Below are 12,518 nucleotides of genomic sequence, written 5' to 3'. Positions count from 1 at the left end.
GGTGAAAATGATGGACAAAGAGGTGTTAAACTCCAGTCCTAGTGGCAAGCTCAAGGAGACAAAAAGAGGAAAAATATTTAAGCTGCTCTTTTCAGATTTGTTTCTGAAACCTTCACAGCCATACATAAGAAAATAATATTGTAAAAATAGCTCTTGACAAATAATATGAAAGCACAGCATGATATATGACAAAGAATCATCCTCCCACACATATTTTTAAGAGCAATATTTAAATGGCATTTTGCTTCCTGAAATAAATGTATCATGATAAGAATTCATCCTTTTTAATCCCCCCCCCTTAGAAAACTTTTTCTCCTGATAACATTTTGATAATTTTGATAAGCCTTAAAGATGCAAAGTGAGAACTGAGACATACATTTCTAAAGTACTATTCCACTGGAAGAAATGTTAATAACATGTACTTATTTATCTTGAAAATAACGGTGGTAGATCAGTCTAAGGGGAAAGAATGCAATCCCTTTTCTGAAATTAAGTTAGCCTGGGTAATCATCGGGACCTTAGATGGTGAGGAATTGGACAATGCCTTTGCCTTCAATTACATAATTTGTGTGCAAGTAAATAAATATATTTGGTTTCCATAGTGCTGAATTCTGCCTTATTTGCACCTTTTGTGGTGAGTCTTTAAAATAGTTTTGCTGATATTCTTGAGAACATGTCATGTTAATTTTAGTTGATGATGGCAGGGAATGTAAACAAGATATTTGGATTAAATAAAATTAAACCACCCGTAGTTTGTGTTGTGAATAGTTCACAACCAGCTCAGTTAGTCACAGATTCTGAGGGGGATGAACCGGGTCCATTTTCTTGACAACCGGGTCCATTTTCTTGACAACTGAGTCAGAGAGTGAGAGTGAAAAAGAATTGCAACCTGCAAACCTGAGGAACCACCAGAGATTGTAGAGACCCCAATGATGGTAATGTCTGACTCGGAGGGAGACATTGGGGATCAGGAGCCAGGTTCAGGAGGTCACGAAGCAGGCAGGAATATCTTTATGGGAAAAGTTCTAGAAGGTGATATCTCTATGAAAGAAAGTCTAGACAATTATATCTCTAGGAAACAATTGACCAAACCCAGACAGCATATAGGTGAGGAATTATGGGTAATGAGGTATAGAATTTCAACGTTCATAATGGTGTAGATCTCGGATCCAGAGTTACAGAATTTGTGGCAGACTGTTCCTGCTCATGTAAGCTTTGTAACAATCATGCCATCAAATGGAAAAGCCACAGAGAAATTGCACATCTGTGTTTGAATTGCCAGAAAACAGTTCAAAGGAATTCCCAAACTGGACTTGGCTTCTGGGGCCTCGCTGGTTATCTGAGGCATTTAGGCCAGGAAAGTTGGCAGCCTAGAAGAAACCTTTAACCTGTATTGTACTGGTTGTTTTTAATATCAATGTATTTTCTTAGTTTGCAATCCCCGAGTGTCATTGTGTATCTTTCTTTCACCTGGACCAGGCCCAAGCAGAACAGTTTTATCCATAACCATTCCAGTAACTTTCACTAAACCAGGTAGGACTGGCTGAATAGATTCATAGATGTTGTTTTTTAATGTGGAACGGGTCCAGATTCTTTAAAACTGGTAGTTTTATTAGATTTTTTAAAATCCTGTCTTTATTACTTTTATACCATATTGTTTGCTACAAAACATGCACTCCCCACCCCAAAAAAGTGATTCTAGTCCTTTGGTGAATAGCAGCTGGGTGGCAGCAGCAGGGCCTTTTTATAGTGCTGAACCCTGCCTCTCTGTCTTTGTCATTGCTCGCCTCTTCTGTCTCTTTTCCGCAGTGCAAGAGTCAATAGGCACAGCTGTGCCCCTCTCAGGCTCTGCCTGATTATTTTTTTCCTGTTTTCCTCTTCTTATGGTCAGGTGCGTCTTATAGTGCAAAAGAATACGATAAGTAATTCAATTCAGTGAACATACATAATACTCCTTCCTCCTCCTCTTTTCCCCATAACAACCCTGTGAGGTGAGAAAAGATGGACTGAGAAAGGATTGGCTGGGCTTTCATGTTTAAGATAGGACTGGCACTCACAATCTCCTGGTTTCTCGGCCGGCACTTAACCACCATACCTTAAGGTATTACACCATACCTGTAGCTATTATCCAATCTCAAGTTCTTTCTTCCACTACTTTTTGATGAAGCAAATTACACGAACTCCTAATTTAGGCTTGGCACCAAAATAGCCTGGTTTTCTCTGATAGAAGATCTATTATAAGGGAATTGCAGTCTTGAAGATTTGCCAAGACCTATCATCAGCTTTGATGACTCTGGTTGCAGTGTATTGATAGCATTGTTAGTGAGCTATGTGTGAAGGCAAGACACAATTATTTCACTCTGATCTTTAGGAGAAAGTTTCAAAAGCCAGAATTAATAACCATTAATGACCATTTTAAACAGGTTTCCAGTGGCATTCTATCCTATGTCCTACATTCTTAAAAACATATATGAAGCTTTTGGATGAGATCAGCCAAAGGTTTTAGATTGGCTGAAGTGTTATCAGTCTTCTGTAACATACATATTAGACACATAAGTTATGTGAGGTTGCTGAACTAGTGTAAACACTGTGTAATAGGATGGATGAAATCATTAAACTGAAATTCAAGTTTGATAAGACTGCACTGGTGTTTTTTGTTCATTTCAGAAACTGTTTTGGGTGGCTAGGTTACATCTCCCCTGAAAGAGCAGGCTTGCAGCTGGGCTTTATATCAACAGTTCATACAGAGAATTGAGGGCATTAAATTCAACTTTTTGCTCAGTGAAGAAGTCGAGTGAGACTTAACAGCAGGACTGCCTAGACCAGTGATTGCAAACCTATGGCACAGGTGCCATAGGTGGCACACAGAGCCATATCTGCTGGCATGTGAGCCATTGCCCTAGCTCAGCTCCATTTTGCATTTGTGTGCCAGCCTGCTGATTTTTGGCTCACAAAGAGGCTCTGGAAGGGCATTTTTGGATTCCAGAGAGCCTCCAGGGGGATGGGGGAAGGTGTTTTTACTCTCTCCCAGATCCAGGGAAGGCTTTGGAGCCTGGGGAGGGTGAAACATGAACCTACTGGGTCCACCAGAAGTTGGGAAACAGTCATTTCTGGCCTCTAGAGGGCCTCTTGGGGCGTGGGAAGTTGTTTTCACCCTCCTCAGGCATTGAATTATGGGTGTGGGCACTCGCGCATGCACAATAGTGAGCATGCATCCTCTTTTAGCACCCAAGGAAAAAAAGGTTTGCCATCACTACCCTAGACTCTGCCTAAATAGTTCCACTGAAGGGTAATGCCTTAACTTTCTGGATAACGGGTTTTAATGTTCAATTTCCCTTACTATTATAATTTTCTTTTACATTTAATTAGACCATTAAAACTGTAGAGCCTACAAACTTGAAACTTGGCACATATGTTTTACTTGGTTTCTAGGTGCTCACTAAGAAAGGATTTTTTCAAAATGACCATCAGATCATTAGTATTTCTTATACAGTATTATATTAACATGCTCTGATGCTAAGGAGTTAGAACTTCTACTCCTACACCCCAGCTGAAAAGAACTCTGTTCCAACTGCCAGTTGCTTTATATTAACATGTTCTGATGTTTCACTAAACTGGCATGGGTGTGTCCAACGCATGTCTCATCCAGCCTACTCCCCCTCCCCACCTGAAAAGAACTCTGTTCGAACTGCCAGTTGCCTTACACACTCTATTGCTAAGGAGTTACACATTCTACTGTACATAAATTTTCAAGCTTAAAGTGCCAATGCCCGATCGTAACTACTTTTCAAGCTTTAACTATCAATTTATCAAGCCTGATCACACAATTTCATGCAAAGCATGGGTATCCAGCTACTAGTATGTGATATGGGTGTCTTGTATTTTAACTGTCCTTGAGTAAGCTAAATGTTTTTTTAAAATATAAGTTCTGGTTCTTTTAATCTGCTCACTGCTATTTCTACATAACTTTTAGGCTGAGCAACTCTAATGGGCAAGATGCAATTTTATATTTGGAACTACTGTAAAGACAATATCCACTCTGGTGCTTACATGTGACTTCCTTGACAATAATACAAAATAGTGATTTGTCATTTTGTTTTTTTTAACAATGTTTTTATTCTATTTTGATTCAAATATCATATTCCATTCAACAGTCACTTAGTGATTTGTTGCTTTTTATAAACACTAATTAACAAATAAAAAGCAAAAAGTGGATAAGGCCGTGAGAGCTGTGAGCTCTGCCACCTGTTTGTTGGATCTGTGTCCCTCCTGGCTAGTCTCGGCCAGCAGAGAGGTGACATGGAGCTGGGTCCAGGAGATTGTCAACTGTTCCTTGAAGGAGAGGTCCTTTCAGGCTCACTGCAAGGAGGCACTTGTGCACCTCCTCCTCAAGAAGCCTTCCCTGGACCCAGCTGTTTTAAACAACTATCATCCTGTCTCCAACCTTCCCTTCATGGGGAAGGTTGTTGAGAAGGTGGTGTTGCTCCAGTTCCAACGATCCTTGGACAAAGCCAATTATCTGGGCCCTCAACAGTCCTGGCTACAGCATGGAAACTGCTTTGGTCACGCTGATGGATGATCTCTGGCAGGCCCGGGATAGGGGTTATCCTTTATCCTGGTGCTTCTTGATCTCTCAGCGGCTTTCAATACCATCGACCAAGGTATCCTCTTGCACCGGCTAGAGGGGTTGGGAGTGAGAGGCACCATTTTATGGCGTCCTCCTACCTCTCTGGTCAGTCGCAGTCGGTGTTAGCAGGGGGTCAGAGGTTGACTCCTAGGTCCCTCTCTTGTGGGGTTCCTCTCCCCCCTGCTGTTCAATTTCTACATGAAACCACTGGGTGAGGTCATCTGAGGGCACAGGGTGAATTATCATCAGTATGCTGATGATACTCAGCTATACATTTTCACCCCATGTCCACTCAGTGAAGCAGTGGAAGTGATGTGCTGCTGTCTGGAGAATGTTAGGGTCTGGATTGGTGTTAATGGACTCAGACACAACCCCACCACCAACCGGCCAGCTCCTTGAGTAGCATAGTTAGGGCTTGTGACACGCAGCTGGGAGGCAGGTACGTGAGAAACAAGCCCACCTGAACCCCTAAGTCCAACTTCACCAGGAGGGATTCGCAACCCGCAATCTCTGGAGCAACGAGTCTATGCAGGCAAATGTTCTCCCTGGCTATAATAGCCACTCCTCCCCCCCCCTTCCCTGGGGTCGAGGCTGATGCCATATCTGAAACCCGTCTGGGCAAATTTCAGAGAGAGGAACTCCTCCCTCCCGGCCCAGCCAGGTTTCAGTTACACATGCCAGGTCGGCTTCCTCATCCAGGATGAAATCCCGGATGAGGAGAGCTTTATTTACCACCGACCTGGCATTGAGTAGCAGCAGCTTGAGCCCAAGGCCAGAATTATACTCTAACCAGTATTCTGGGTTGAGCTCACGAAGCCGGAACAAGGGATCGTTATTAAGCAGCGATCCCTCTTTCCCCTGGAATGGCTAGCTCTGTGGCTCCCACCATATCTGCCACTCCCCAGCAACACCGGAATATTCTGACCCTCTGACCCCAAAGAGATAGGTGCCCTCCCCCCTCCTGCCTCTCCAGGAAATGGCAGGAAACTGGCTGGGCCTTCGTGCCACTCAAATTTCCTGGGAAATTTTTCCGGGCTCGGGTTCTTAAGTAGAAAATGGTTCTTAAGAAGAAGCAAAAAAATCTTGAACACCCGGTTCTTATCTAGAAAAGTTCTTAAGTAGAGGCGTTCTTAGGTAGAGGTACACCTGTACTTTTCAGTTTTATCTTTCCAAGAATAAGTCTTCGTCATTCTTTCAATCTCTCTTCAGGATTTATTTTCTAGTCTTCAGATTGTCCTCAATGTCAGCTTAAAACCTTTTCCAGTTTGACTGATTTTTTTTTTCAAGTGCAATGCCAAGAACTGGATACCATACTTGAAATGGAGTATGACCAATGCAGAGAGAAGCAGAACTATTATTGGCTATAATCCAGACATTTTATTTCTATGGATACAGCCAAAATATGTGTGTCTATTTTGCAGTCATATCATTGAATCAATATTCTGTTTCTCAATCAGGCATCTTGCAAGTTTGCATTTGCTTTCTGTTTCCTAAATGAATACTGTATGCATTTATTTTCCCTATGCATGTTGACTTTTCAAGTTCAAATAGCTTTGGATTCATCAGCTATACCAGTGATGGCGAACCTATGGCACGGGTGTCACAGGTGGCACATAGAGCCATATCTGCTGGCACACAAGCTGTTGCCCAGCTCAGTTCCAGCAGGCATGTGAATGCCAGCCAACTAAATTTTGGGTCACACAGAGGCTCTGAGAGGGCATTTTTGGCTTTCAGAGAGCCTCCAGGGGGGTGGGAAATGGCATTTTTATTTTACTGAAAGAGTAGTAGATCCTTGGAACAAACTCCCAGCAGACGTGGTTGGTAAATCCACAGTAACTGAATTTAAACATGCCTGGGATAAACATATATCCATCCTTAGATAAAATACAGAAAATAGTATAAGGGCAGACTAGATGGATCATGAGGTCTTTTTCTGCCGTCAGTCTTCTATGTTTCTATGTTTCTACTGGGCCCACCAGAAGTTGGGAAACAGTCAATTTCTGGCCTCTAGAGGGTTTCCAGGCAGCAGGAGAAGCTGTTTTTGTCCTCCCCAGGCATTGAATTAAGGGTATGGGCACTTGCACATGTGCAATAGCACACACACACACTATTTCGGCACATGAGGAAAAAAGGTTCGCCATCACTGAGCTATACCAATTCTGGATAGGAAAAACTTAACCATAATTAATTGTGCTGTAGTCGCTTTCAGGCTGAATCACTGTAATGCCTGATTATAGTGATATGCAAGAATATGATCCATAAGCTTCATATAGAGCAGTACTTAGCTGCTGGAATCCTGACTAATTCAGCTTAGGTTATTAACAGTAGATTTTTTTTCTTGAACAATTTTCTTTCTTTTTAATAGTGTTATATTAGAAATAATAAATAAAGCTCTTTTTTTGTAGTGGTACTTGACTATGAAATGCTCTTCTTTCAATATTCTGTTCAAAGGCTGAACTCCCCATTTAGAGACTTCCTAGGTAGTTGGAAGAACATCTCATATCAAATTAGTTGTTCTCACCCTCCCTTGCCCTCTTCCCCTCACCCCAATTTCTAAGAAATTATGTGAATGGCATAAGAGGAATCCAATCCTATCAGTGAACCTAGATCCCAAAATCTAGATTGAGATTATAAAATTATAAAAGATTATAATTCTTATAATTATAAAATTCAGCAGACCAATATTTTATCAGATTTTCAAGATAAACTAGTGTTTATGACTTCTGAATCCTAGCGCAGCTTATCAAGTCTATATTCCAACAGTACCTGTAGGGGATGCTTCAGAATCTGCCTTCTAGTACTCTCAATACAGTACTCTTGTAGGTAGTTGATATGGAGTTGTTTGGCAACATTAAAATACAAGCTAGGTATTTAGCCACAGCTGGGATGAAAAAGAAATGTCAAGTGGCCATAGGATTTAATATAAGTTGCTAATGTTTTACACCTGCCAGTTGAGTGAAAAATCACCCCTAAATATTTAAATTCTACTGCTATCAGAATCCCTTAAAAGTAATAGCAATTGAGACTTAAGTAAGGAACAAGCCACTGAGATCTTATTAGTAGATTTAATAAGAAGAGGTTAGTATGTATAGATGAATCAGTTTTTATTTAAGCGAGAGGAAGCCTTTCTCTCTTGAGAAAGCAAATCAGCCCATATCCAAACATGGTTTACACAATGGCATCTAACCTCTTTATTAATGTAAGAGTAATCCAACTTCACTGCAGCTTTGTGTCTATGCTGCTCATTAATTATTCAGGCATGCTTTTTTAGTTTTACCAAACATACAATCTTTGCTTTATCAAAATTATTCATTACATGCTTGCCAAACCTGACCAACCTGGGAGGCTCCAGGTCTGATAGCTTCAAATGAGTGCCATGTGATTGCATACAGGGTATGTGCACATTATTTGTGCACAAAACCCCTACATATCTCTAAAAATGCATTCTGTTTACATTCATAGTAATTACTGTTATTACATTTGCCTGCCAGTGTCAGCTATAACTCTGCAACTGTGTGGAAAATAGCTCAGCAAAACAACTAAAGAAAGGTACAATGATAATGGATGCTCACCTTAGACTAGCAGCCCATTATCTACCACCAAACAAAGTATCTTCTGAAAAGTCTCATCTACAAAATTGAGGATGCCAAATAGAATATTTTGCAGCCTTGGAAGCAGCATTCAAAACTATAGAGCTTACCACAGAGAGCCAAGAAAACATAACATGAAAACTATATTACAACTCAAAAGAAAGTAGAAACAGAGCCACTTCAAAATAGAACACACAGCAACCCTCAACATTCTAAAGGAAGACCAAAGCCTCATTACCCTCTGAGCAGACAAAGGCTAAACCACTGTTATCATGCAATGCATACAGAAAGCCAGAGAACTAGTGAGGGGCAAAGAAACTTACATCTAGTAAATACCAACTCAATATAGAAAGTGAGCACCTAAATAACAACAACTCTCAACAATCTCACCAAGAAAAATCAAATCTCAAATGAAAAGTGGTGGGTGAAAAGTTGATGCTCCAAAATACAGATGCCCAAAATATTAGTTTGTCCAATTTTATCATTACCAGGATCCCAACTTCAGGATTGGGTGGCATAGAAGTCAAACAAACAAACAAACAAATGTAGCCGAAGTACTCATTAAAAAGCTTGACTATCTCATAGAGGGGAAGCAAGAGTCTACTGTAGCAACTTAACCAAATAGATTTCATATTTAAATACTAAATTCATAAAACTCATCAACCTTTGCTTCACTACCTACTTTCAGTTCAGTGGATAAACATACCAACACATCAGAGAATACGCATGAAATCACCATATGTATCAGAGGGGATACAAAAACTCTGACCCATAAGGCACAAGGATTGAAAAAGTCTTCAGTAAAATCAAATGTATTTTGCAGCAGGGAAGTTGCAAATATTCATTGCTGTGAAAATCTACTTGCATGTGCATGCATGCATAGCAGGGATCACAATCTCTTAGTCTGGCACAGCATTTAATGTATGACTTCCAATAAAAGGCAACCCTTGATGGAGCTTCATGGTAAAAAGAAGAAAGGCTAGAAAAGCACCTTTCTTAGCTTATAATAATGAAAGGCCAGGCGAAATATTCGCCTGGACGAAAATTGCCGATGGCGGGAACCAACTCGGCTCCCCCATCAGCTGGGGGGCGTTCCCCGCGATAGCGCGGGAACGCCCCTGAGCAATCAGCGGCCGCTCGGGCATTCTGGGAAAGCCGAGGGGCGGGGCATGTGCCCTTTATCAGGGCTTGCTTGTCCCCCCCCGGCTTCCCTTGCTGACGAGCTCGCCGCAAAACGGAGCTCGCCTCCTTCGTTGGATCGCCGCTCCTTCTTCATTGCCGGCAGCGCGCAGGACGGCGCCTACAGGAACTTCGAAGATTCCCCTTTTTCCCGCCCGGTTTGCTTGCTCTGGGAAAGGGGGAGGGGGTCAGATGGCTAGCGTGGGCTGACGGCCCCAACACCCCCTCCCCAACCTTGTGTTTGTAGCGGCGGGGCACGCAGGGGCTTTTACCGGCTTGCCTGTTGGGAGCGCGGCTTCAGGGACTGTGGGTCCGCCCGGGCAGGTTAGCAAGGGCTCTGACGGCCCAGCTGGCAACGCGCCAGAGCGTTTCGGTGCCGGGCAACTAAGGCGAGCACTGAGGAGCGAGCAGCGGCAACGGGGAGGCCTTTTTCCCCCTTCCCCCACGTGGTTTGTGTTCCGCGTGCAGGGCGGCGCTGGGGGGGGCTGCCACGTTGGGAGGCTGCCGTGAAGTAAGACTTTAAATTTATAATTATATTAGCAGCATTTTGGAAACTTTCAAAGCCATCACCTCATGTTAAGTTGCAACTTACCTAGAAGAATGATTTCCCAAGTATGCAAATGAGCTGTTGCATTCAGTAAATAAGTTGTCAGATATATTAGAGTAGGTAAATGTTATCATGATGGGGAAACTGGCACGTGCGCCATAGGTGACACTCAGAGCCATATCTGAAAGCACATGAGGCATTTAATACATGTAACTTTTTCAAGGCTTAAATAAGATTCAGGAGGGAAGCATTTTAATAGGAAAGTGAACTGAGGTTGGTTGAAGGAAAGATCGGAAGCAATGTGAGAAATATTATTTTACTGAAAGAATAGTAGATGCTTGGAACAAACTTCCAGCAGACATGGCTGGTAAATCCATAGTAACTGAATTTAAAGATGCCTGGGATAAACATATATCCATCCTAAAATGCCTTAATTTATTTAAGTTGGTTTACTTGATTTGATTGAGCATAAAATGGTGGAATTGAAATGTTTCAATCTTGTAAAGTTAAGTACATGTATACTTGAATTGCTTAAAAAAAATGGACAAATTAAAACGATTTAATTTATTTAAGCAGGTAAACTTGAATTGATTGAGCATAGAAGGAATGAATCAAATGATTTAATTTATTTAAGTCAGTATACTTGAGTGATTGAGCATAAACTGAGCGTTTCAGACGATTTAATTTATTTAAACTGGTACACTTGAAGTGGTTTAGCATAAACTGATTTGTAAAACAATTTAATTTATTAAGTCAGTATAGTGAAATTGATTGAGCTTGAATCAAATTATTAAAATTTAATCGATTTAAGTCAGTAGATTTTGATTGAGCATAAAATGAATGAATCAAAATGATCTAATTTAATTTAAGCTAGTATACTTGAATTGATCCTAAGTGGAATGAATTAAAAAGAGTTAAGTTATTGAAATGATTATATTTGAATTAGTTGAACATAAAGTGATCAATATATATATAGATATAGATATGTATATATATATAGGATTTAGGTTATTAAGTCAGTATATGGGAATGGATTGTGCTTAATGAATTATCAAAATGATTTAATTTATTAAGTTAATATATTTGAATTGAGTGCGCTTAAAATGAATTAATTTGCAATTAAACTAATTTACTGGGGGGGCACAACACATGGGTTGTGATATGACAGCGGGGCTGGTGGGCAAATCCCCCCCCCTCTGCGCGCCCCACCAATTCCACAGGGCACTGTGAGCATTCCTTTAAGGCAATTTTTAGCAACAAATAAGGCCCCCTTTAGGCCAAACAAGCCACTAGGTTTTGAGCACTGGTTAGAACAAGATTTATAATTGAGCCATAATGTGGTGGACATAGAAATGGTAGGGGGAGTAAAACTTTCATATTCGGAAATGCTTTTCAGCAACCCGGTCTCACTACCATTTGTTAACAGTTCTTTCATACCCAGTGGATAATGGTGCCCTCTTATGGCATTTTTTCTCACAAAGAGGGACTATATCAATCAGGGATAGTAGCCATGAAACCAGGTTAGGGGTTTTTGAGCAACTGGGTCTATGGAAAGACTGCCTTGTCAGTGAAAAATGGCTTTTAGTGATCAAAAGACGGTAGCTTTACTATAGACCTTTGCCCCTTTTGTACATCATAGCTTCAGGGGACTTAGCTGGCTTCTGACAGCAACTTTGCAGTTAAAACCTTGGCTTCTGCTCATAAGCGGGTTTAGCAGAAACACTACAACAAATGACGATGGCTTTCTGCTACTTGGGAGACTGTTAATCTTTATTACACTTTTATCAAACATATATCGCTGCACTCCATTTGGAACAGCGCTGCTGAATATAAAAGGGTTTGTTTCTTCCTATGTAAGGATCTCCTACCGAGAGCACTGTGCAGAAATATATCGTGGCCTTTCTTTGAAGCACGGTGGAATGGGGACCTAAGAAGCTGTTTGGCAGACAGGTCTGGCATATGTTTCTTTATCACATTGAAAATAGCAATTAGGTTATTGGGCGGTAAGTAAACATAGCCTCATGCTGCTCCCTTACCCTCAATTTAAAATAAATAAATAAATAATTGCTCTCACGCTTTAATAAGGGTTGACAGTGTTAATATAAACTGTTATGGCAGGTGAAACATGTTCTACACCTTACATAGAAAAATTTGTTTATTAAAGCTTTTGTTGAGAATATATACATGTTATCAGGCCAGAGGTTTACTTTTGTATGTTTTCCTCTTCACTTTCAAGTTGGCTTAATGGCAATCCTCCTGGTCAAATATGCCCTGAGGAATTATCTTTGTTAATTTTATGGCCATACTTAACTAGTGATGTACTGCACTAAAGGAGTACTTGGTAACAGGGGGTTGTTTTTTTTTTTTATGTGCTTGCTCCTGGGTATTTATTATTATTATTATTATTATTATCATGATGTGCCAGATCCTGGAGCAGTTGCGCATGGAAGTCATTATGTCTCCCTGAATGGTGCTACTAATATTCTGAATTTTGCCACATTTCCAAATGTGAAGTTATTGTACTGGAGGCTACAACAATACGGGTGTAGTTGGTAGCAAGCCCCCCCTTTTCTGG

This window comes from Erythrolamprus reginae, chromosome 1 (genome assembly GCF_031021105.1).
Source record: "Erythrolamprus reginae isolate rEryReg1 chromosome 1, rEryReg1.hap1, whole genome shotgun sequence".
NCBI classification, from domain to species: Eukaryota; Metazoa; Chordata; class Lepidosauria; order Squamata; family Dipsadidae; genus Erythrolamprus; species Erythrolamprus reginae.
Note: the sequence above shows the minus strand (reverse complement) of the source record.